This window comes from Eschrichtius robustus, chromosome 6, assembly GCF_028021215.1.
Source record: "Eschrichtius robustus isolate mEscRob2 chromosome 6, mEscRob2.pri, whole genome shotgun sequence".
Lineage (NCBI taxonomy): Eukaryota > Metazoa > Chordata > Mammalia > Artiodactyla > Eschrichtiidae > Eschrichtius > Eschrichtius robustus.
The window spans coordinates 4,335,718-4,359,007 of record NC_090829.1 but is presented as its reverse complement, the minus strand read 5'-3'; the positions used below and the strand labels follow the sequence as shown (position 1 = coordinate 4,359,007).

At 39.0% G+C, this 23,290-nt stretch overlaps 1 protein-coding gene and 1 pseudogene across 2 annotated transcripts in view; one reads left to right on the top strand and one right to left on the bottom strand.

The window, feature by feature from the left end:
* The window catches only part of LOC137766113 (ubiquitin-conjugating enzyme E2 E2), a 361,694-nt gene that overhangs the window by 102,100 nt on the left and 236,304 nt on the right, over positions 1 to 23,290 (top strand). The gene's annotated exons all lie outside the window — the stretch shown is intronic.
* LOC137766703 (elongation factor 1-alpha 1-like) lies at positions 20,280 to 21,648 on the bottom strand (annotated as a pseudogene).

The following is a 23,290-nucleotide window of genomic DNA, read 5'->3' as shown; positions in this document are numbered from 1 at the left end:
TCTTCCTTGCTGATCGCTTGTGCTAGAAAATAATTTATTCTGTCTCAACAAACTACAGATAAGATGTAATAAAATTCAAATCGGATAATTTTGCTTTAGGTAAGGCGCACCTTCAGAAAGTATTGTGGATTTCATTAAATAAAACAGAAGGCAAGACTTCTTCTTGTTCAGTTGTTCATAATGCTATCCCTAATATTATGGATAAGTACTGGCTAAGCAGTAACCAAAATCAAGCCACACTTCTACAACCACTAAAACTATGATTGTGGCATCTTAGCTGGGTTGTAGTTTGTAGATTGAAGAAATGTATCGATTGACCTAATTTCTTTCTTTTTAGTTCTTTGAGATGTTTGTACTGGTTTCCTGCAAGCAGGTCTTAATTAGCAAAGATTTTTAAGCCCCCCCCCCCCCCGTTCCTATCAAGACAGGCAGAAACCAGTCTTGGCAGATAAACTGACTCTAATCTTGGGAACAATTAAAAAAAAAAAAAAAACAAAAAACTTTAAAAGGTCAGATCTATACATTTTGATACATAATCACAATATATGCTGATGGAGCAGAGTTTGTGGGTTAAATCACATACCAGTTAAATTCAGTTTGTTTTGAGGGTACAAGTATCACCCCAAATACAGATCAGTAAATGTATCTCAGGAATCAAAGGTATGGGGCTTCCCTGGTGGCGCAGTGGTTAAGAATCTACCTGCCAATGCAGGGGACACGGGTTCGAGCCCCGGTCCGGGACGATCCCACATGCCGCGGAGCAACTGGGCCCGTGAGCCACAACTACTGAGCCCGCGCTCTAGAGCCCACGAGCCACGACTGCTGAGCCCGCGTGCCTGGAGCCCGTGCTCCGCAACAAGAGAAGCCACTGCAAGGAGAAGCCCACGCACCGCAACGAAGAGTAGCCCCCGCTGTCAGCAACTAGAGGAAGCCCGTGCGCAGCAACAAAGACCCAACGCGGCCAAAAATAAAATAAATAAATTAAAAAAAAAAACCTAAAAAAAAAGTATGAGAGAATGGACTGCTGAATGGAAAAGACATTAGACGTTTAAAAAATGATGCAGCTTTCTGAAATAGTGTTCGTATTTGCCCTGAAGTTGATCAAAACAGAACTTAACCCTGCACATGAAAGTGAGGTTTGGCTCTGCTGAAGATCGTATCTGATTTCTTAAGCAGTTTCATCAGTGTCAGCTGTGAGATACACTTAACATTAAGTGACAAGGCAGGATTACAGTGCAAGCCCTGGAGTCCAGCCAATTTATCATCCTTGAAGCTATGTGGAATGCTGTGTAACACGATTGAAAATAGATGACAGAAGGCTGTCCAAACAGCTGCTGCATGGTGATCTAAAACGGGGGATCGCAGACCAGGCTGACAGAAGAAATGCTTTAAGGGCGCACTGAATCACAGCATGAAATGCTAAAACACAGCTCAGGGCAGCCAGGAAAGAATTGTTTCTGTGAATGCCATAATCAGAAATGAAGTGATTTCTTTATAGCAAAGCCACTGAAAAGAACATGGTCCTAAAGCAGTTGCTTGCAAACAGGGACAGAATGTACAAATAATAGTTGCAATTCAAATCAAAGGACAAGTTAATACAGACATCATGAAAAGAATTAATTAGATCCTTTCTTTAAAGCAGTTCACAAACCATTAGAAATATCTTTCATTATCAAGGCATCAACAGCCTTAACCACTTACCTAAGACAGAATTTTAAATTATGTTAGTTTGGTTTAAAAAATAATAAATGCCCAAAGGGCTAATTTTCCAGTGTAGAAATGTTCCTCCCTCCTCTAGTGTAAGACATCATTTTGAACATGTTCAGTGCTTAGAAAAATTGTGGACTTAATTTATTAATAGTTTTCTATGACATGAAACTGAAATCTTTTTTTTTTTTCATTAGAAATAATGCATTTCACTGATGGGGATAGAGACTGCCTGTTCACGTGCCTTTGAGTAAATCTTATCGGCATAATAATATAGAATAATTTAGTTTAAAAGTTCTATAGCATAAGAGTATATCATCATACTTAAAGAAATGAGGTAAAACTGAGCCAACTAAAGATCCAGAGGAAAGCGTATTTTCAGATGTAGCCAGGCTTCTAACTTAAAGCAAGTTATATCCCCAGATTTCTTCAAAATAAGTAACAGAAACTCAGAATGCACTTTTCCGAAGCATAATAACGTTAGGTTCACAGACTGGCCCACAGATGCCAATTTAACACATAAAGTACCTAAAATATACATTTGCATTTAGAAATGAAAGTAACCACTGCGAATACATACCAGTAATTAAACAAAACGAAAAAAAAATTGAAGAAATAAGTGGATAAAATAGTCAAATATAAAATGATCCCTTTGCAGCAAAGCTGTTGAAAAGAAAGTGATTCTAAAACAGTAGCTTGCAAAAAGGGACAGAGGGTACAAATAATGGCTGCGACTAAAATCAAAGGATAATGTGATATAAACAGCAAGAAAAAGATTAGTTCTAATTAGAGACATACGGATTTATTTGAAAACTTTGGGGTCTGTTTTGAAATCTGTATTGGAGCAGGGCGTGTATTTTTGAAGTTATGCTTAAGGGAAAATTAGAAGCTGACTTCTTCCTCTGCTCAATTCTTAAAAGCCAGTTGACTTCTTTCTCATTCTATATACTTGTTGGTGATTTCATCTACTTCCCCTTATTTCACGACCATCTATTTGCTGGACTTCCAAATCTATACTCCTGATTTAGTGCTTTTTTCTTAAGTTTGTTCAACTGCCTACTGAACGTTTCCACATGGATGTTCCACAGATACCTTAAATTCACTATGTCCAAACCCAAAAATGTTACTGTACTTAAAACTCTTCAACTGCTCTTTTTTGCCTTCAGGTAAAGTATAAACTCTTTCAGGTGAATTACAACACCCTTTATAATTTACACCTGTTTATCCCAGTTACCTTTTCCCTCCTGGCAGGATGAAGGGCTGACCTAGCAATTCAGTGAAAAAACACTTAACCATTCTTTCTCCTGTCTGGTCCTTTGCACATGCTTTTAAATGTATAAAGAAACTGTAGAAAAACTACACAATAAACTTATAACAGTTATTTGTTTTGAGGGGTATAATTTCCTTGTATTCATAAACCTAAATGCTGCTCAGAGCATGGATTTTAATTATCTCCGTACAGTGAAGCCCAGGTTGACCTGAGACACGCTGACTGCCGTATACTTCTCCAGCAAAGATGAGTTCATTTGGGATTAGCAGAGAATTGCAATTCACAGTCTGCAACCATAGCGAGCCACGAGCCACGTGCAGAAGTCCCTGGCAAGGAAAGGAAAATACTTTCATAGAGAGGAAAAGGAAGTTGGGAGGGCTGTAATAAACAAAGGGTCTGTGGCTTTTCATTGGCTGAGTCCTTCTCCTTCCTGTTGGGCTTTGCTATAGTTGCAGGGTGTGAGAGCTCCCCCTTCTGGTCTCCTAACTCTAGTTAAGTGGGCTTTCTGTTTGTTTATTTTTTAATTAATTAATTAATTAATTTCTGCATTGGGTCTTCGTTGCTGCGTTGCTGCGGGCTTTCTCTAGTTGCGGCGAGCAGGGGCTACTCTTTGTTGAGGTGCGTGGGCTTCTCATTGCGCTGGCTACTCTTGTTGTGGAGCACAGGCTCTAGGCTCGCGGGCTCAGTAGTTGTGGCTCACGGGCTTAGTTGCTCCACGGCATGTGGGATCTTCCCGGATCAGGGCTCGAACCCGTATGCCCTGCATTGACAGGTGGATTCTTAACCACTGCACCACCAGGGAAGTCCTGTTTATTTTTTATACCCTCCAGCAATGCTGTGATTTAAAAAAAAATTTTTTTTTTAGGTGCTTAATTTGGTTAGGAGTAGTAAGTGTAAAATAATGAATTATGTGAATACTGTTTCTTCCAAAATAAAAATTTGGGTTCATTTAAAAATATGAGTATAAACTTTCCCCAAAATGCCATTGATATGCTCACAGTAAAATCAGTTGTTTAGTTTTTTTTAAGTGTCAGTACTTATAAAGAGTAATGTAATTTAAATTATCTTACTTTGTTACATTTTGTAAACTACAGATAATAAAATTGTTAATCCTGGTGTATTATCAATGATAGGTAAAGTTAAAAGTCTCTCAAGTTACAGCAACTGTTTTAAAAAATGGGTTATGGGGCTTCCCTGGTGACACAGTGGTTAAGAATCCTCCTGCCAATGCAGGGGACATGGGTTCGAGCCCTGGTCTGGGAAGATCCCACATGCCGCAGAGCAGCTAAGCCCGTGCACCAGAGCTACTGAGCCTGTGCCCTAGAGCCTGTGAGCCACAACTACGGAGCCCATGCTCCACAACTACTGAAGCCCACGTGCCTAGGGCCCATGCTCCACAACAGGAGAAGCCACTGCAATGAGAAGCCTGCTCGCCGCAACTAGAGAAAGCCCACGCACAGCAACAAAGACCCAACGCAACCATAAATAAATAAATTTGCTAAAAAAAAAAAAAAAAAAAAAAAATATGTTATGTTACCTCCTACACTGTAGGTGGGAATGTAAATTGATGCAGCCACTGTGGAAAACAGTACGGAGATTCCTCAGAAAACTAAAAATATGATCCAGCAATCCCACTCCAGGCATATATCCAGACAAAATTATAATTCAGAAAGAATACATGCACCCCTATGTTCATAGCAGCACTATTCTCAATAGCCAAGACATGGGAATAACTTAAATGCCCGTCAACAGAGGAACGGATAAAGGAGATGTGGTACATATATACAATGTAATATTACTCAGCCATAAAAAAGAATGAAATAATGCCATTTGCAGCAACATGGATGGACCTAGAGATTAACATACTAAGTGAAGTAAGCCAGACAGAGAAAGACAAATACCATATGATATCTGTGTGGAATCTAAAATATGACACAATGAACTTAGCAGAAACAGACTCACAGACATAAAGAACAGACTTGTGGTTGCCAAGGGGGAGGGGTGTGGGGAGGGATGGAGTGGGAGTTTGGGGTGAGCAGCTGCAAACTGTTACATAGAGAATGAATAAACAACAAGGTCCTACTGTATAGCACAGGGAACTGTATTCAGTATACTGTGATAAAAGCATAATGGAAAAGAATATGAAAAAGAGTGTATATATATATATGTGTAACTGAATCACTTTGCTGTACAGCAGAAATTAACACAACCTTGTAAATCAACTATACTTAAGTAAAATAATTTTTTTTAAATGGGTTACATTAGAGTAAATTATCCCCAGGATGGGAAAGGAGTAAGTAGGAGAAGGACTGTGGAGACCTGCCAGCATAACCGTATGAGAGTCCCTTGTGGTCAGCAGCTGCCCACCTTCACCTTCTCAGTCTGCATCTTCACACTCCAGGTCACAGTGGCCTTGAAACACTGGGAAACTGGCATCCAAAAAAAAGTGTTATCATAACCAACAAAGTACCAAAGAAAGCTCCTTTATTTTCATCTAAAAGTAAGTCACGTACCTGAAACGGGACTTTCTGAATCATGCTCCCAAAGAGAATAAATTGACCGTGAACTGAATTCTCATTGGTAGCAGAAAGTATTAGCAGGCGCTTCTAAGTGATACTTGTAAGATGTTGTCTTTTACAAGTAATCTGTCCCTTTCCCTTCCTGACTGATACTCTGTAATTCAGAAGGGCAAGAGATGCTCTATGTACCAGCGTTTCAGCCAGCAGGATGCTGGCAGGAAGGTCCTGAGGAGCAGTGCAGAGCTTTGAAAGAATGACTGACACACACACACAGACACACAATCACCTTAGACATTTTTTTTTAAAACAAACCTGATCCTATACTTGAAAAAGTACCCCTAACCTACCTTCTTCTGAGACATTTGCGTAAACTAACGGTTTATGATCATTTGCCGTTTTCTGTGCGTGGACAATGCGGTTTATAGATTTAGTGAGACATCAGATAGCTTTTCTCATTTTGCTACCGGGATATCTTTCTACACACTTCTTTACACACCTAGAAGGAAACCATATCTGACCATCTGATCTGAATCCAGTGCTAGTCTACGCTGTAATCTTACCGTGAACCTATAAAAGTACGCTGCTAATACAATCTTCAGATTGTTTGAAATGTGGGAAAGTAAAAGAGATCAACAGGGAGATGATCTCAAGTTCTTCATTAGAAAAGAAGCATCAAATAAAATGCCCTTTCCAGTGAAGAGAGCAGGAAGCATCAAGGCTCCATTCACAAACACCACCAAAAATCAGAATCCTGTGGATTCTCGCAATGAGTCACAAAACAAGATGATTGAAAATGAAAATACAGTTGAGCTCAAGCAGTTCCCAACTTCTACACTGGTTATATTTCAAAACTTGGTTTATCCACCTTAGTACTTAGACCCTGGAATTCACTTACCCAATTTAATTATTTTGTATACTGTTCTTAAGAGCCCATGACTGTTCATTTAAAAAAAAAAAAAGGTAAGCCACAGTGTACCTGAAATACAGAACATCATTAGCCAATCCAATTCTGAATCAAAGAAAAGCATACTCAAAGGTGTAATAAAAGAACAATATCTACACTGTTTACATGGACTGAGAAACCCCTCAGACCAAAGTCATTGACAGCAGGCATGTAAGCACTTCAACAGAATTGCGCATATGGGGCCCGGAGGGTGAAGGTCAGGGAGGTCAGTGCTCAGGAAGATGTTTTCCTGACTGTGAAGCCTGTGCCTTAAGTATGAGGAGAAGGCATAGGGGCGGGAGCCCTGTTACCCAGGCAAGGGGAAGGGACTGTCCTCACAGACTGCCCCCTCTTTATACTGTCATCATCGTGGGTCCTGTTAGCACAGACCCAGTTCTGTATCTCCTTCCTAGATTCAGGGGAGGCATGGCTGGGTGTACACTGTGGCACAGGTGGTGACTGGCAAACGGGCAAGAAGAGGGCAATTCAAATGCAGTGTTAAATCCTGAAGGGGATTCCTGTGGCCCTTCCCACGTCCATTTGCCTGTAGTGACTGAGGTGACTTGAGCCATCAGAGACCCTGTTTGCGGAAATCTTAACAAAAGGATGTCTTGGTGGGTTTTTTATAGAATAAGGAGAGAAGTTTAGCAATTTTATGGAGTTTTTTTATTCGTGGTACTCAAATTCTCTTAATAGTTCTCCCTTTGCAATCAAGGTAAAGTAATAGCGTTAGCTCTGCTGTGGTGTTTTGTTTTGTTTTGTTTTTAACATCTTTATTGGAGGATAATTGCTTTACAATGGTGTCTTAGTTTCTGCTTTATAACAAAGTGAATCAGTTATACATATACATATATCTCTTCCCTCTTGCGTCGCCCTCCCTCCCACCCTCCCTATCCCACCCCTCTAGGTGGTCACAAAGCACAGAGCTGATCTCCCTGTGCTATGCGGCTGCTTCCCACTAGCTATTTTACGTTTGGTAGTGTATATATGTCCATGCCACTCTCTCACTTTGTCCCAGCTTACCCTTCCCCCTCCCCGTGTCCTCAAGTACCAGTCTCTAGTAGGTCTGCATCTTTATTCCCGTCTTGCCCCCTATGTTCTTCATGACCATTTTTTTTGTTTTTTTAGATTCCATATATATGTGTTAGCATACAGTATTTGTTTTTCTCTTTCTGACTTACTTCACTCTGTATGACAGACTCTAGGTCCATACACCCCACTACAAATAACTCAATTCCTTTTTTTTTATGGCTGAGTAATATTCCATTGTGTGTGCCACATCTTCTTTATCCATTTATCTGTTGATGGACACTTAGGTTGCTTCCATGTCCTGGCTATTGTAAATAGGACTGCAATGAACATCGTGGTACATGACTCTTTTTGAATTATGGTTTTCTCAGGGTATATGCCTGAGATACTGGGATTGCTGGGTCGTATGGTAGTTCTATTTTTAGTTTTTTAAGGAACTTCCATGCTCTTCTCCCTAGTGGCTGTATCAATTTACATTCCCACCAGCAGTGCAAAAGGGTTCCCTTTTCTCCACACCCTCTCCAGCATTTATTGTTTGTAGATTTTTTGATGATGGCCATTCTGACCAGTGTGAGATGATATCTCATTGTAGTTTTGATTTGCATTTCTCTCATGATTAATGATATTGAGCATTCTTTCATGTGTTTGTTGGCAATCTGTATATCTTCTTTGGAGAAATGTCTATTTAGGTCTTCTGCCCATTTTTGGATTGGGTTTTTTGTTTTTTTGATATTGAGCTGCTTGTAAATTTTGGAGATTAATCCTTTGTCAGTTGCTTCATTTGCAAATATTTTCTCCCATTCTGAGGGTGGTCTTTTCATCTTGTTTATGGTTTCCTTGGCTGTGCAAAAGCTTTTAAGTTTCATTAGGTCCCATTTGTTTATTTTTGTTTTTATTTCCATTTCTCTAGGAGGTGGGTCAAAAGGATCTTGCTGTGATGTATGTCATAGAGTGTTCTGCCTATGTTTTCCTCTAAGAGTTTTATAGTGTCTGGCCTTACATTTAGGTCTTTAATCCATTTTGAGTTTATTTTTGTGTATGGTGTTAGGGAGTGTTCTAATTTCATTCTTTTACATGTAGCTGTCCAGTTTTCCCAACACCACTTATTGAAGAGGCTGTCTTTTCTCCATTGTATATTCTTGCCTCCTTTATCAAAGATAAGGTGACCATATATGTGTGGGTTTATTTCTGGGCTTTCTATCCTGTTCCATTGATCTATATTTCTGTTTTTGTGCCAGTACCATACTGTCTTGATTACTGTAGCTTTGTAGTATAGTCTGAAGTCAGGGAGCCTGATTCCTCCAGCTCCGTTTTTCTTTCTCAAGATTGCTTTCGCTATTCGGGGTCTTTTGTGTTTCCATACAAATTGTGAAATTTTTTTGTTCTAGTTCTGTGAAAAATGCCAGTGGTAGTTTGATAGGGATTGCATTGAATCTGTAGATTGCTTTGGGTAGTAGAGTCGTTTTTACAATGTTGCTTCTTCCAATCCAAGAACATGGTATATCTCTCCATCTATTTGTATCATTAATTTCTTTCATCAGTGTCTTATAATTTTCTGCATACAGGTCTTTTGTCTCCTTAGGTAGGTTTATTCCTAGGTATTTTATTCTTTTTGTTGCAATGGTAAATGGGAGAGTTTTCTTAATTTCAGATTTTTCATCATTAGTGCATAGGAATGCAAGAGATTTCTGTGCATTAGTCTTGTATCCTGCTACTTTACCAAATTCATTGATTAGCTCTAGGAGTTTTCTGGTAGCTTTTTTAGGATTCTCTATGTATAGTATCATGTCATCTGCAAACAGTGACAGCTTTACGTCTTCTTTTCTGATTTGGATTCCTTTTATTTCTTTTTCTTCTCTGATGGCTGTGGCTAACACTTCCAAAACTATGTTGAATAATAGTGGTGAGAGTGGGCAACCTTGTCTTGTTCCTGATCTTCGTGGAAATGGTTTCAGTTTTTCACCATTGAGGACAATGTTGGCTGTGGGTTTGTCATATATGGCCTTTATTATGTTGAGGAAAGTTCCCTCTATGCCTACTTTCTGCAGGGCTTTTATCATAAACGGGTGTTGAATTTTGTCGAAAGCTTTCTCTGCATCTATTGAGATGATCATATGGTTTTTCTCCTTCAATTTGTTAATATGGTGTATCACATGGATTGATTTGCGTATATTGAAGAATCCTTGCCTCCCTGGGGTAAACCCCACCTGATCATGATGTATGATCCTTTTAATGTGCTGTTGGATTCTGTTTGCTAGTATTTTGTTGAGGATGTTTGCATCTATGTTCATCAGTGATATTGGTCTGTAGTTTTCTTTTTTTGTGACATCTTTGTCTGGTTTTGGTATCAGGGTGATGGTGGCCTCGTAGAATGAGTTTGGGAGTGTTCCTCCCTCTGCTATATTTCGGAAGAGTTTGAAAAGGATAGGTGTTAGCTCTTCTCTAAATGTTTGATAGAATTCGCCTGTGAAGCCATCTGGTCCTGGGCTTTTGTTTGTTGCAAGATGTTTAATCACATTTTCGATTTCAATGCTTGCGATTGGTCAGTTCATATTTTCTATTTCTTCTGGTTCAGTCTCGGAAGGTTGTGCATTTCTAAGAATGTGTCTATTTCTTCCAGGTTGTCCATTTTTGCTGGGAGTTAATTTATTGTCAAGCGACACTACCTGGTGGGGATTCCTGCTCATCCCCTCCCTCAGCAGGCCCCCCTACGCGCGGTTACTTTGAGTTTGTCTAACAGACCATATTCCCTTCAGCCCCTGGTCTCTGCACATTTTGCTTCTACTTGCACCTAACCTGCCCTTACCCCTCTCAGATTTTCAACGGAAATGTCACCTCCTCAGAGAGGTGTATTTAGTTGTCTCCTGTCTCTCCCATTAGCTGAGTGAGTCAGGAGGATAGGAACCATGTCCATTTTGTTTACCCCTCCGTACCCAGGGTTTAGCACCATGCCTGAGATGTAGTTAGAACTCAGTCGGTACACAGTCTTGAAGAAATATAAGGGAATCTCTGTGGAACGTTTCTTCAGGTGTGAAGAGCTACTTTATAATTTACATTTAAAAATCTCCAGTGCTTAATGATTCCCCAGACGTTCAGTCTCTTGATGAAACAGTATCAATATACTTTTTAAAAAAACTTTTAATTCTATATTGGAATATAGTTGATTAACAATATTGTGTTAGTTTCAGGTGTACAGCAAAGGAATTTTGAAAAGGAGCCCTTCTCCCAAAGATGTAAATACAAATATAGCAGCACTAATTTTAAAGAAACACTTCAGTATCTGACAAGTCTATAGACCACAACACAGTTTGCACAGATGTTAGCAAATCACTGCTTCTAAAAATGTAATAACGGGAGTCAGAGATTTGTCAAACAAGATTAGTATTAATGTTATTCTTCTCTTAAGTAAAATGTAGGTCCGTCAAGACAAATAATATTTTTAGTTAAAATACCATCAAATATCCACCTTTGTTTTGTGCAGTCTCCACTCCACAACTTTAGCCGGTTGTGTCTATACTAATTTTCTTACTGAATTTTTTAATCAACACACTTTTAAAAGTCTTAAGTAAATACATTTATTACACATGAATAAAAAAATTGAGCGCTGCCTGCAAACATTTTGCTGCTGACAGCTGACATATTTTGAGAAAACATGAGCTTGACTAGCTGGTCCCTGCAGAAGATAGAGTTTGGTTACATAGCATACATGCTATTAAGGTTGCGAAGGACAGAACACACCTCATATTCAGCTTTAGTTGTAGAGTATAATCAGTACCACAGTAGAATTAGAATTATTCAGGTGGGGGACACATAGCTTTGAAATTTAAAGAAAAAAAAGTTTTTTACAAAATTCCTGTATACACTAATGAAAGTAAGATGTGTATAATTTTAAAGTAAACTGTGGTATTCTTTTACTCCTCACTTGTGGTTAGCTTTGAGTATATTCTGCTTTCTGACTAAATTTCCTTTTTAGATAGGTATATAAACATCATGTGCCTGAGCTCACTTTGTGTTCTTACTTTAAGAAACTTGTGCGGTTTCCTGTTCTGCTTTTAAATACCTCTCAGCTGTAGCCATAAATCTCACATTATAGCAGATTAAGAAAATATCACGGGAGGAATAACTAACTTTTAAGACACCAAAAATAGGTGTTGGGAGTTGGTAATGACTATTGTGTCCTCATAAGCATAAATGTAGTTATATATATGTAGTTGTTTCTAGGGAGAAAAATGAAATTAACTACAGGTTTTCATCTGATACAGGTACACATACAAGAGATAGGTAAAAGTTGTTGAAAACTTGAAATTTCAAATATTGCTATTTAAGATGAAAAAAACAAATAGTATTTATTAAGCTATTTATTAAGCTCTAATTATATACCAGGCACTATGCTGAACACTTTGTTATTTCATTTAATTGTCTCAAAAACCAGAAGGGAGATAAGGAACTGAGATAAGGAACTGCCAGTAAGTTGGGCAGGTGAAATTGACACACACCTGTTGTATTCCAGAGCCCAAGCTCTGTACACTTTCAATTTCAGATTCTAAAAACCATCTTTCACCAAGTCCTCCCAGTATTCCACATAATGACGAGGATCTAATAGATAAATTGACTACTGACTGATCTAGTACATGTGGATCTAATAGATAAATTGACTACTGACTGATCTAGTAGATGTGGATCTAATAGATAAATTGACCACTGACCTAGTAGATGTGGAAACCATCCTCCTGGTTTCTTTCACATCAAGGCTTTTGCACATCCTTCAAACTCTGATCTCCTAAAGGTAGAAATAATATTGATCTCACTGTGAAAATAATCAGGCAACAGTTAGTACCATAAACTATCACTAATGATTACCTAAAATTACATGATAGCGAGCAAAGTCACATAGTAACATACTTTGGATGCCGGCTGAAGCATACATACACAGCTACTGGTGCTTCCGGTGTGCTTGCTAAGTGAAACGATGTTATCATTCCCGGCACATGGGCACCAAGGCCTAGCTGATGGAGTGCAGTGCAAATCACATCAAGGTCAGGGGTTTGATTTCCTTGTAGGCTAGTTAGCTGCCCACTGTTAGAGACAGAACATGGGCTCAGTGCCAGCCGGTGGCACGGTATGTTTGGGTGGATATAGTAATTAGAGAAAAGCATGACTAACATCCACATCTAGGAGAGATGCCTGAGACTGAAGCTAATAAGAATCCACATAAAATGTCTAAAATAGACTGGCTACAGGAAAGTTTTTCAGAAGCATCACAATCTGTCTTGTGATGTAAAAGACAAGTATCTCAATACATATTGTTAGGTAGCGGCCCACCTGAAATTTATCCAATGGAAGAAATCTACAAGTGTGGGTGTTATGACAGAGGACATGCACAATACATACATTTAATTTATATAAGTTCCTTTATGTAAATAATTTATATTAAAATACTGCAAGTAAAATACTTTTGGATTATGTATTCCTTATTATATCATGTTTTACTAAACATTATACATATTCTACTGAATATTGTTTTAAGAAACCCACTTATACTCTAACTTATAGGCTGTTTATGGAATTTTTAAGAGTACTCTGACTATATATAATTTTTGCCTTATGCACTAACTTTAGAGTCAGCCTACAAGTTAGCGGTGACTCTAGAGCACAGAAGTAGAGAGATAGATGTTGTAATAACAATCAGAGTAAGAATGGGCTTTTCGTGGATCTGGATATGTTATGGTTTAAAAACATTTGCAGAGTGTCTGAAACATATCCAAGAGCAAAGATGCCCTAATTATAGACATATGGGCACGGTTCTTTATACACAGACATGCAGAGAAAAAGGAAAGGTAATTTATTAACCAATAATGGCTTGAGAGACATGTGTTACTTTACAATGCATCCACCAAAAATCCATCTGCAGTATAATTTGGCTTCCTAACTTTCAGAGTCTACGTAGCAGAAAGAAGGAGGCTTCCTCTCTACATTGAACCACTGCAGCTCCCTCACGCAGTTACTGTCATCTGACTTGGGTGTGTCGTTGTCCAAGACCTCTCACCAGGTTATGAACCTGTTAAAAGACCAAGTGCGTTTCACCTCTGTATTCACTGTAGTGCCTCAACTGAGAGTAGCAGGAACTCAGAAACATCAGATGAATTTTTCTGGTTCTTGGATCAGGTCGCTTTCTCGTGGCAAATTAAAAAGTGATTTACTCGTCTGTAAATCAATCTCTTGTGAGTTTGGTTAGCACAAATTAATTTCCCAGAGTTTGATTCCCTTGGGTGAAGTGATAAAATTAGATTTCAGTGGAATGTACATAGATCAGGAAGGTACAGGGGACAAAGTTTCTAATAAATTCCTGTAAATGAACGGTATGTTTCTCCAGTGCATATCAATGGGATTTCATGATAAGCTAACCCTCTTTCTGTGCCACATCCTCTGATGTTTTTTCACATCTCATGATGTCCAAATAGGAATAAGGGTATTTTTGCCCTTTATTATTATAGAAAGACATAACTCTCCACTTCTGGAATGGTTTTAAAGGTATATAAATATATTAAAGGAAGAAAATATAGTCTCTTTATAGAATCTAGAGATTTAAACAATTAGAACGATAAACGGACAAACATAATAATTTTATTTAGCAATCCCTAAAGGCAAGAGGCAGCAAATTCCATCTTGAAAGTCCCAGCAAATCTGTGATCAGTATCCTGTGGGTGTAGTTAGCAGTCTGGTGTTTTGAGAAGGAAGATAGTGGTTTTTAACTGGCTCATTTCTGAGTTACATCCTGAAAGGAGAGGAATGAACTTAGAGCCAATATGAACAGGTGGTAATTAAATTATGGGTTCTGCATGCTTAATGTCCTAGACTAAGGCAAGATGAGACAACTGAGGCCATTAACTTTAATAATTGGAATCGGTATCTCTCTTAAGTAGTATGTTATAGCACATTAACAATGGTTGATTAGTGTTAAATCAGAAAACAAACTGTTTTCTTACTAAAGCATGTTTTACTAATTCAGGTCCATACCTATACATTTAAATGTGCAGTATAATTTATAGGAGGCAATGTCTTCTACAAAGGTAAAAAGAAAGATAAATGTAAAACATTTGTCAAATTTTAAAGTCAGTATCTCTTGACGGCCCGTGATTGGCTGCCTTTAATTATAAAGAACTGGGAACAAGAAAAATTTAAACATTTAATTTTATTATTAAAGCTGAAAAATTCCCAATTGAAATGTTTATTCTTTTATGAAGATTTTTTGCCATCTGACTTAATGTTTTAAATACTAGGCGGTTATTCCACATTAATTATATAGCAGTGCTGTAGGCATAATGTACGCATTACATCATAGTAATGACAGTCCTCTTTCCAAAGAGTTTTTTGTTTTGTTTTGAAGAACATTTAATGAACATTTGCATTTGTAATACTTTCAGACATAACTATTACCACATTGACTTTGAAATACTTAATGTCATTTGCCTATATTTCGGGTTTTTGTTAAACAATCCCAACCTCCCCTGAGAGGTCCATTTTGTTATGACTCGAGTGAACATATAATTTATCTGCCAAACTTTTGGGGAGTGAAAGGGGATGCTGTTATTAAAAATAAATATGCCAGGACAACAGGTGTAAACCAGGATATATATCACCCAGTGCAGTAGTAGACTATTACAGTATTATAGTAGAATAGTCCCTGAATTATTATACTCCCTAATCACCAAAGCAATGCATCTGTGGAGAAATGCTTTCAGGATCCCTGCTTGGGATAACTGGAATGCATGTTTCCCTGAGATCTGGGTCTCCCTCACCTCCAAGTCACTGGACGTGTTTTTGTTGTTGTTTTCACTTTGGTGCCTGGTGCCCAGCACATGAAACGAGTGGAAGCTCAGGCCCAGACTAGGAGAGGAATGTGCTGGAATTGTGCAAAGGGGGGGGGGGGTCGGAAATGAAGGGAATTGCGGGCTGAGGACAGGGAAGCTGGGCTCTCCTTCCTGTTTAAACTCCAAGGGAGAGAGTCTCTTATGGGATTGCCAGAATTTGAGCTATTTCCGCCAATCTGGTGTTTTACTCAGTACCCACTCAGAGAAAGACAACGGCCATTCATAAGGTACTACCGATAAGGGATTAATACCCAACACATACAAACAGCTCACACAGCTCAACGTCAGAAAAACAAACAACCCGATTAACAAATAGGCAGAAGAACTTAATAGACATTTTTCCAAAGGAGAAATGCAGGTGGTCAACAGGCCATATGAAAAGATGCTCAACATCCTTAATCACCAGGGAGATGCAAATCAAAGCCACAAGGAGATATCACCTCACAGCTGTCAGAATGACTATTATCAAAAAGAGCACAAATAAATGTTGGTGAGATTGTGGAGAAAAAAGAACCCTTGTGCACTGTTGGTGGGAATGTAAATTGGTGCAGCCACTGTGGAGAACAGTAGGGAGGTTCCTCAAAAAACTAAAAATAGAGCTACCATATGACCCAGTAATTCCACTCCTGGGTATATATCCAAAACAAACCAAAAACAAAAACACTAAGTCAGAAAGAGACAGGCACCCCCAGTGTTCACTGCAGCACTATTTACAATAGGCAAAATATAGAAGCAACCTAAATGTCCATCAATAGATGAATGGAAAAAGAAGATGTGGTATATATATGTACAATGGAATTATTACTCAGCCATAGAAAAGAATGAAATAATGCCATTTGCAGCAACATGGATGGACCTAGAGATTATCATACTAAGTGAAGTAAGTCAGAAAGACAAATACTGTGTGATATCACTTATATGTGGGATCTAAAAAATACCACAAACTAGTGAATACAATAAAAAAGAAGCAGACTTACAGATAACAGAGAACAAGCTAGTGATTACCAGCAGGGGAAGAGAGAAGTGGGAAGGGGTAATAGAGCAATGGGGAGTAAGAGGTACAAATTATTAGATATAAAATAAGCTACAAGGATATTATACAACACAGGGAATATAGCCAATATTTTATAATAACTGTAAATGGAGCATAACCTTTAAAAATTGTGACTCACTGTATGGTACACCAGTAACTTGTATAATATTGTACATCAGCTATACTTCAATAAAAATAAATAAATAAAGTTAAAAGAAAAAAGAAAGACCATTCATAAGAGTGGTGAATGTTTAAGTTCAGCAGGATTCTGGAGGGCGGAAGGGACGGATCTGGGGTTTCTGCACCGCCCTCTTCAGTTCATCTGTTCTCCCCCATTCTGCTGCTGGAGACTGTGTTTTGAATCAGAAGGGGTCAACATTGATAGGATTGAAGGACCAAGGAAGGGGGGGGCAGGTCAGGCAAGAGGGGAAGGAGAGGGAATTGGGAGAACAGTAGTAGATTTGGCCCCAGGCACAACAGGTTCTAGAATTTTAAAGTGGGGGAGAGAGAGGAAGTGCTTCGGCTGAGAAGCCTGTGTGCATGGCGAGCTGCAGGTAGGACAGTCACAGAGATGCCCCTCTGTCTGGACATATAACCTATAATTAATCTATACCTGTCTGATTCATACGTATTTTAGACAGGTCTGTAATCTTCTCAGAAAAATAACAGCATGAGTAGACTTGCTCAATTTTTCTCTTGTTCCAGTGATTTCACAGCAATACCTCTTTGCTCCCAGAAAAAAAGAAAGGTCTTGTAGCTCCACATTATCTTTAAATGTGCTTTTATTGTGTGCTTATCTGCACTACGGTCGTTCAGTGTACAGACCCCATGGTGCATGCACGATCTTTAAAATGGGGGAAACCATGTAAGGAAGTTAAATTAGGAAAAAAGGAAGAAAATCAAAACAGAGTACAAATCGCAAGGTTAAATTGAGTGCTGTTAACCCCCTGCTGACACCAACTAATAGTGCAGAAGCAACAGTGGGAATCTGAAACAGAGGCTAGTGTTGGGAAATTTCGGCTCATGACAGTTACAAATGAAATATATTGGCTGGTTTTTCTTCCTAGGGTATCCCTTTAAAGAAGAGTTCAAAGATGATACTCAGCGTATATCCAGTAGAAATAATAAAAACTAAAATAATATCTTAGTCTGAAGTACCCATTAGAACTCAGGTGAGTTTTCCCCTGCCTTTAAAAAAGTAAGATGTAACTTACATACAGCAAAATGTGTAAACGTTAAGTTTTATTTATACATCATACAGCTCAGTGACTTTTAAGATAGGAATAAACCCATGTCATCAGCAATCAGATCAAAGTTCTGAACATTATCACCATGCCAGAAAGTTCCCTCATGCCTCTCAAAACCATGTCTGTTATTCAGAAGTTTGATTCTCTAGTTTATTCTCAGTTCGCCTCCAGTTCTATGTCAACGACCATATCAGTTTCACAGTCATAGGCTTGTTGCATGTGGTTGCAACAAGCAATTGTCTTCTCTCCCCAGTGTGTTTCCAGAACACTTCTCTTCTGCTGTTGGCCTTATTCTCTCATATCCAGTTAAATGGAAAACAGCTCTTATTTTATGGATAAGTAGGTAATTAAATAACAGTGACATAGTTGCCTTAGCAGAAAACTCGCTACTTTGAGAATATGGGTAATTCAGAAAATCTGAGAACAAATCAGTGACATTGAATGAAAGATATAAAATATCCATAATACTGTATGTAGGGTATAGGTACTTAACATCTTAAAACACCATTCATTAAAAATATGTTCATAACTGGTTGTAGATTTCATCACATAGAAAAAGGGCTCGTCACACTCTAATTTAATAACTAGTGCATCTTTTGAAAACTTAAAACTTTATAAGCAACAGCCACATTGATTCTTCTTTTCTGCCTACACTTCTCCTCTCTTCCCGTTTTATGAGAAAGTTACACTCAGGAAGTTTTTGTTTGCCTGTTCATCTTCCGCTGGAGGTGTTCTTTGGTTGTCTTCACCTCTTTTCCTTCCCATTTCCAGAGCTCAACAACATCTTTTCTGTTTAGATTCAGATGAATCCAGTAGTTCCACCTCCACCACTGGTGGAGCTTAGGATTTCCTCATTCTACAACCCCGGTCCTTAAGTATCAAAATGCCGTTCTCACAGCTCCTTGTTTTCTCACCATATCACAGAGCACACCTATCCATTCTTCCTTTCACACCCTTCCTATGAAAATATAGTAAACATTTATTTAGAAAGCTTTTAACTATCATGAATATGATTCTATCCTATTTCCTGGAATACTTTATATAGAAAGGCTACATATAAAAAACCAGGGCATTCTGTTCCTACGTTCCCGTGTGGGGTTTACTTTGTTTTGAATTTAGTCAGTGTTTCTTTAATCATCTAAGTGAACACTATTGTCTATAGCCAATCCACTTCCACATTTTGTGTGTTGATGATTAGCTGCTGGGTAGCAGGGCCGGGTGCCCACTGCACTCAGGGTGAGCACAGCCTCACTGGAGTGAGTGCCACAGGAAAGGCCTTGACAGCGATTCAGGACAGGGACAGACTTAGGACAAAGACGGGAAAGGAAATCTGGCAGGAAAGTAATATAGAACTGAGGAAAGACAAAAAGTTGTCCAAAGAATGTAGACAGGTTAAGAGAAAAAATTAACGATGCAGGGTCATTAGGTTCACTGAAACAAAGCAAAAGCAAAACAAAACAAACCCTGCTTTTTGAAAACTAAAAATAGAATTACCATATGATCCAGCAATCCCATTCCTGGGCATATATCCAGAAAAAACTCTAATTCAAAAAGATACATGCACCCCTATGTTCACAGCAGCACCATTCACAATAGGCAAGCCATGGAAACAACCGAAATGTCCATCAACAGATGAATGGATAAAGAAGATGTGGTACATATATACAATGGAATATTACCTAGCCATAAAAGAGAATGAAATAATGCCCTTTGCAGCACCATGGATGGACCTAGAGATTATCATACTAAGTGAAGTAAGTCAGACAAAGACAAATACTATATGATATCACTTATATGTAGAATCTAAAATATGACACAAATGAACCTATCTATGAAACTGAAACCGAATCACGGACATAGAGAACAGACTTGTGGTTGCCAGGGGTGGGGGGAGGGGAAGGGATGGAGTGGGAGTTTGGGATTAGCAGATGCAAACTATTATATACAGAATGGATACGCAACGAGGTCCTACTGTACAACACAGGGAACGATATTCAATATCCTGTGATAAACCATAATAAAAAGAATATGAAAAAGAATGTATATATATATATGTATAACTGAATCACTTTGCTGTAGAGCAGAAATTAACAGCACTGTAAATCAACTATACTTCAATAAAAAATTTTAAAAATTAAAAGTAAAAAAACCCTGCTTTTGGTTAAAAAAAAAAAGACGGGGAAACCAAACATGGAAGAGAGCAGAAATGTGTTCTGGGGACTGAGTTGATAGAGCTTTTGAGAAATTTTCACAGCTCTAAAACAGTAATTAACAATGGAAAGAGCTTGTATTTTCCACTTCCTACATGAGGCTATTAGTATCTAAAGAGGCAACAGATATAAAATATCTAAGAGATTTGGGAAGATTGTTTTCCTCATTAAACTTTGTTTTAATGGGCCTCAAAATTCTATGACAGATTTTTGGTCAGGTTGTTTCCATGAGAAAGTACTGATTTAAAAAACTGATAACTTAAAACCGCCACATTCACAAACAAATGGTCCATAAAACACTCTCCTTTTCCTTCTGAAAGCTTAATGATGAACTGTAATCATTAACCACTCTTTTACTGTTAAACTTAAATGTCCAGTTGAGAGAAGCAGCTCTGAGACCATTCTTCCACCACTGACTAAGACTCGGGTGGCAAGTATTAGGGATAATATTCACTTAACTCTCTGAGCTTTCTGGGCAGGCTTGGTGACCTTGCCAGCTCCAGCTGCCTTCTTGTCCTCTGCTTTGATGACACCCACAGCAACTGTTTGTCACATGTTACAAACAGCAAAATGACCCAGAGGAGGGTATTAAGAGAAGCTGTCAACACACATGGGCTTGCCAGGAACCATATCAACCATAGAGCATCAGCAGATTTCCAGGATTTAGGGCCATCTTCCAGCTTCTTCCCTGAACGGCAATCAAGCTTCTCCTTCAGCTCAGTAAACTTGCAAGCGGGGTGAGCTGTGTGACAGTCCTGCACAGATGCATGGCCAGCACTGATTTGCCCTGCATGGCTCAGGATAATTCCCTGAGCCGTGAAGCCACCTGCTTCCATTGGTGGGTTCTTCTGCTGTTAACAGCCATGTTGCTGTTGCCGTGATGAACATCTTTGACAGACATGTTCTTGACATTGAAGCTCACGTTGTCCCCAGGAAGAGCTTCACTCAAAGCTTCATGGTGCATTTCAGCAGACTTTGTTTCAGTTGCAAGGTTGGCTGGAGCAAAAGTGGCCACCACGCTGGATTTGAAAACACAAGCCTCCATGGGGACAGTACCACCTTTGCCACCAGTTTTGTAGACGTCCTGGAGGGGCAGACACAGGGCCTGTCAGTTGGATGTGTTGGTGGCAGGATACAGTCCAGAGCTTCAAGGAGTGTGGTTCCACTGGCATTCCTGTCTTTACCAGTGAGTTCCCATCCCTTGAACCAAGGCACATTAGCAGTTGGCTCTAGCATGTTGTCACCATTCCGGTTGGAATTTGGCACAAATGCTGCTGTGTCAGGGTTGGAGCCTGTTTTCTTAATGTAGGTGCTGACTTCCCCAATGATTTCCTTGTTTTTCTTCTGGCGGCAGGGTGGCTCAGTGGACTCCATCCTGCTGACACTAACAACTAGTTGTTTCATACCCAGTGTGTCAGCCAGAAGAGCACGCTCACAGGTCTGCCCATTCACCTGCTTCAGATTCAGCAGTGCCCGCATCAGCAAGCAGAATAGCACAGTCAGCCTGAGACGTGCCCGCCGTCATGTCTTCGATAGTCTCTTGTGTCCTGAGGCATCAGTGATGGTCACATCACACTTGCTGGTCTTGAATTTCCACAGGGAGGTATCGGTGGTGATGGTACACTCGTATTCAGCTCTCAGTTTATCCAGGACCCAAACATACTTGAAAGAGCCCTTTCCCATCTCCAGCAGCCTGGTTCTCAAAATTTTCAGTGGTTCTTTTGTCAGTCCCATCACATTTGTAGATCAGATGGCCAGCGGTGGTAGATTTGCCCATATCTGTGTGTCCAGTGAAGATGTTGATCGGAGTTTTTTTTTCTTTCCCATTTTGGCTTAGATTTGTAGTGGTTTTTTATGACACCTGTTGTGGTAGTAAACCTCTTGCAAAAAAGTGAGAGGATTTTCTGTAAGGTGATGTAAAGTTAACCTAAAATTAATCTGAAATTCCCAGTGTAGAAGGTTGATTTAGGGATTAGGGGCCTAAATAAATATGACTGTACCTACAATTACACCAGCTAGGCTAGAGTTGCAAAAGATCAGTCCTCGTGCTTTGTAAAAAGATCACCGGATGCAATGAAAGCAGAATTTCTCCCTTCTGTACGTTGCTACCCAAGTAGGCAACTCAAGGGACCTTAATGCCTGCCTCTAATGCAAGACAGACTGCGTTCAGGGCAGAAAACCAGACCTGATGGCTGGATGGCTGGCTTCAGCATGGAAGTTCCCACATTTCTAAGAGCGTATGCCAAAAGTATGCTTAATGCCTCAGCAGGTTTGGTAGCTCACGGTGCTGGAGGAACAACCATAGCGCTAGTCTCTGGGGACATGTTATACCAAAACTAAGATGGTATGTACGTGAACCGATAACTCACAGGAATCTGACGGCTTTCAAGAGTGTAATCCCATTATTTTTCTTAGGAGAGAATGTAAGAAACCAAAAGATCTAAGCCTGAAAGCTCAGTGACACCTTATGGCTCTGTCTGTGAAATGTATCATTATTTGGTTATTCATGCTAGAGGACAGCAGTTTTTTAAAAAACCAAGGCAATAAAGCAATAACTTCTGAAGTTTTACTCATCTTAAGAGGCATTTTTCTAGGAATGCCATTATTCCTGGGACCACAGAGTTCTATGTGCCTGACCTAACAGGCTAATTTTAGACTCCTTCCTCCTATACTGTTTGATGTTGAAGAGTCTTTTTTTTTTTTAACAATAAAAACAGCATCTTTGACCAAAGGCCATGATCAAAGCTGCTCTTTGAATGAGAAATAAAGCTTTCAAACAACTGAAAATTCACCATCTGAAATTCCAGATTCTGCAGTTATAAAAGAGTAAAATATCTGTATTTCCTCCTTCAACTCATGAATATATCAAAGCTGAATCTTATAATTCTAGAGTAATGGGTTATAGAAAAATACACATTGTAAAATAACTGCAATTCCAATGGCAATCACAAGTTCCATTAAATAGACACTTTTATAATAACAAGCTGTTAGTTAGATTTACTTCATGAGGTCAGGTAGTTTTTTAAAACACTACTACTATATTTTATGAGGTTTGTTTTAGAAAGCTAATTTCATTAATTCCACATCTTTCCTTCCCTTTTGAATCTTGAATCAGCTGAGACAGGGGTATGTATTTGTGGATTCTCTCTCAATAACAAACAGGAGCAAGAGACATTTTTACTTTCTTAATAGACAAAGTATATAAAAATCTAGAAATGTATTCCTACAACTGTGGACTGATCAAGTTTTTATGAATTTCATACTATATGCACCAAAAACTGTATTTAAACTCTGAAGTGGATGCTTCTTTACACCAAGGAAAGACATTGTAGTGCAGAGCACAAACGTGAGAACTAGAATGGCTTGTCTTAAACTGTTAAGACACTCCCCACCTGTGTGAATTTCCTCAGTTCCCTTCTCCATGAAGTCAGGATGATTGACACTAACCTTGCCGGGTTGTG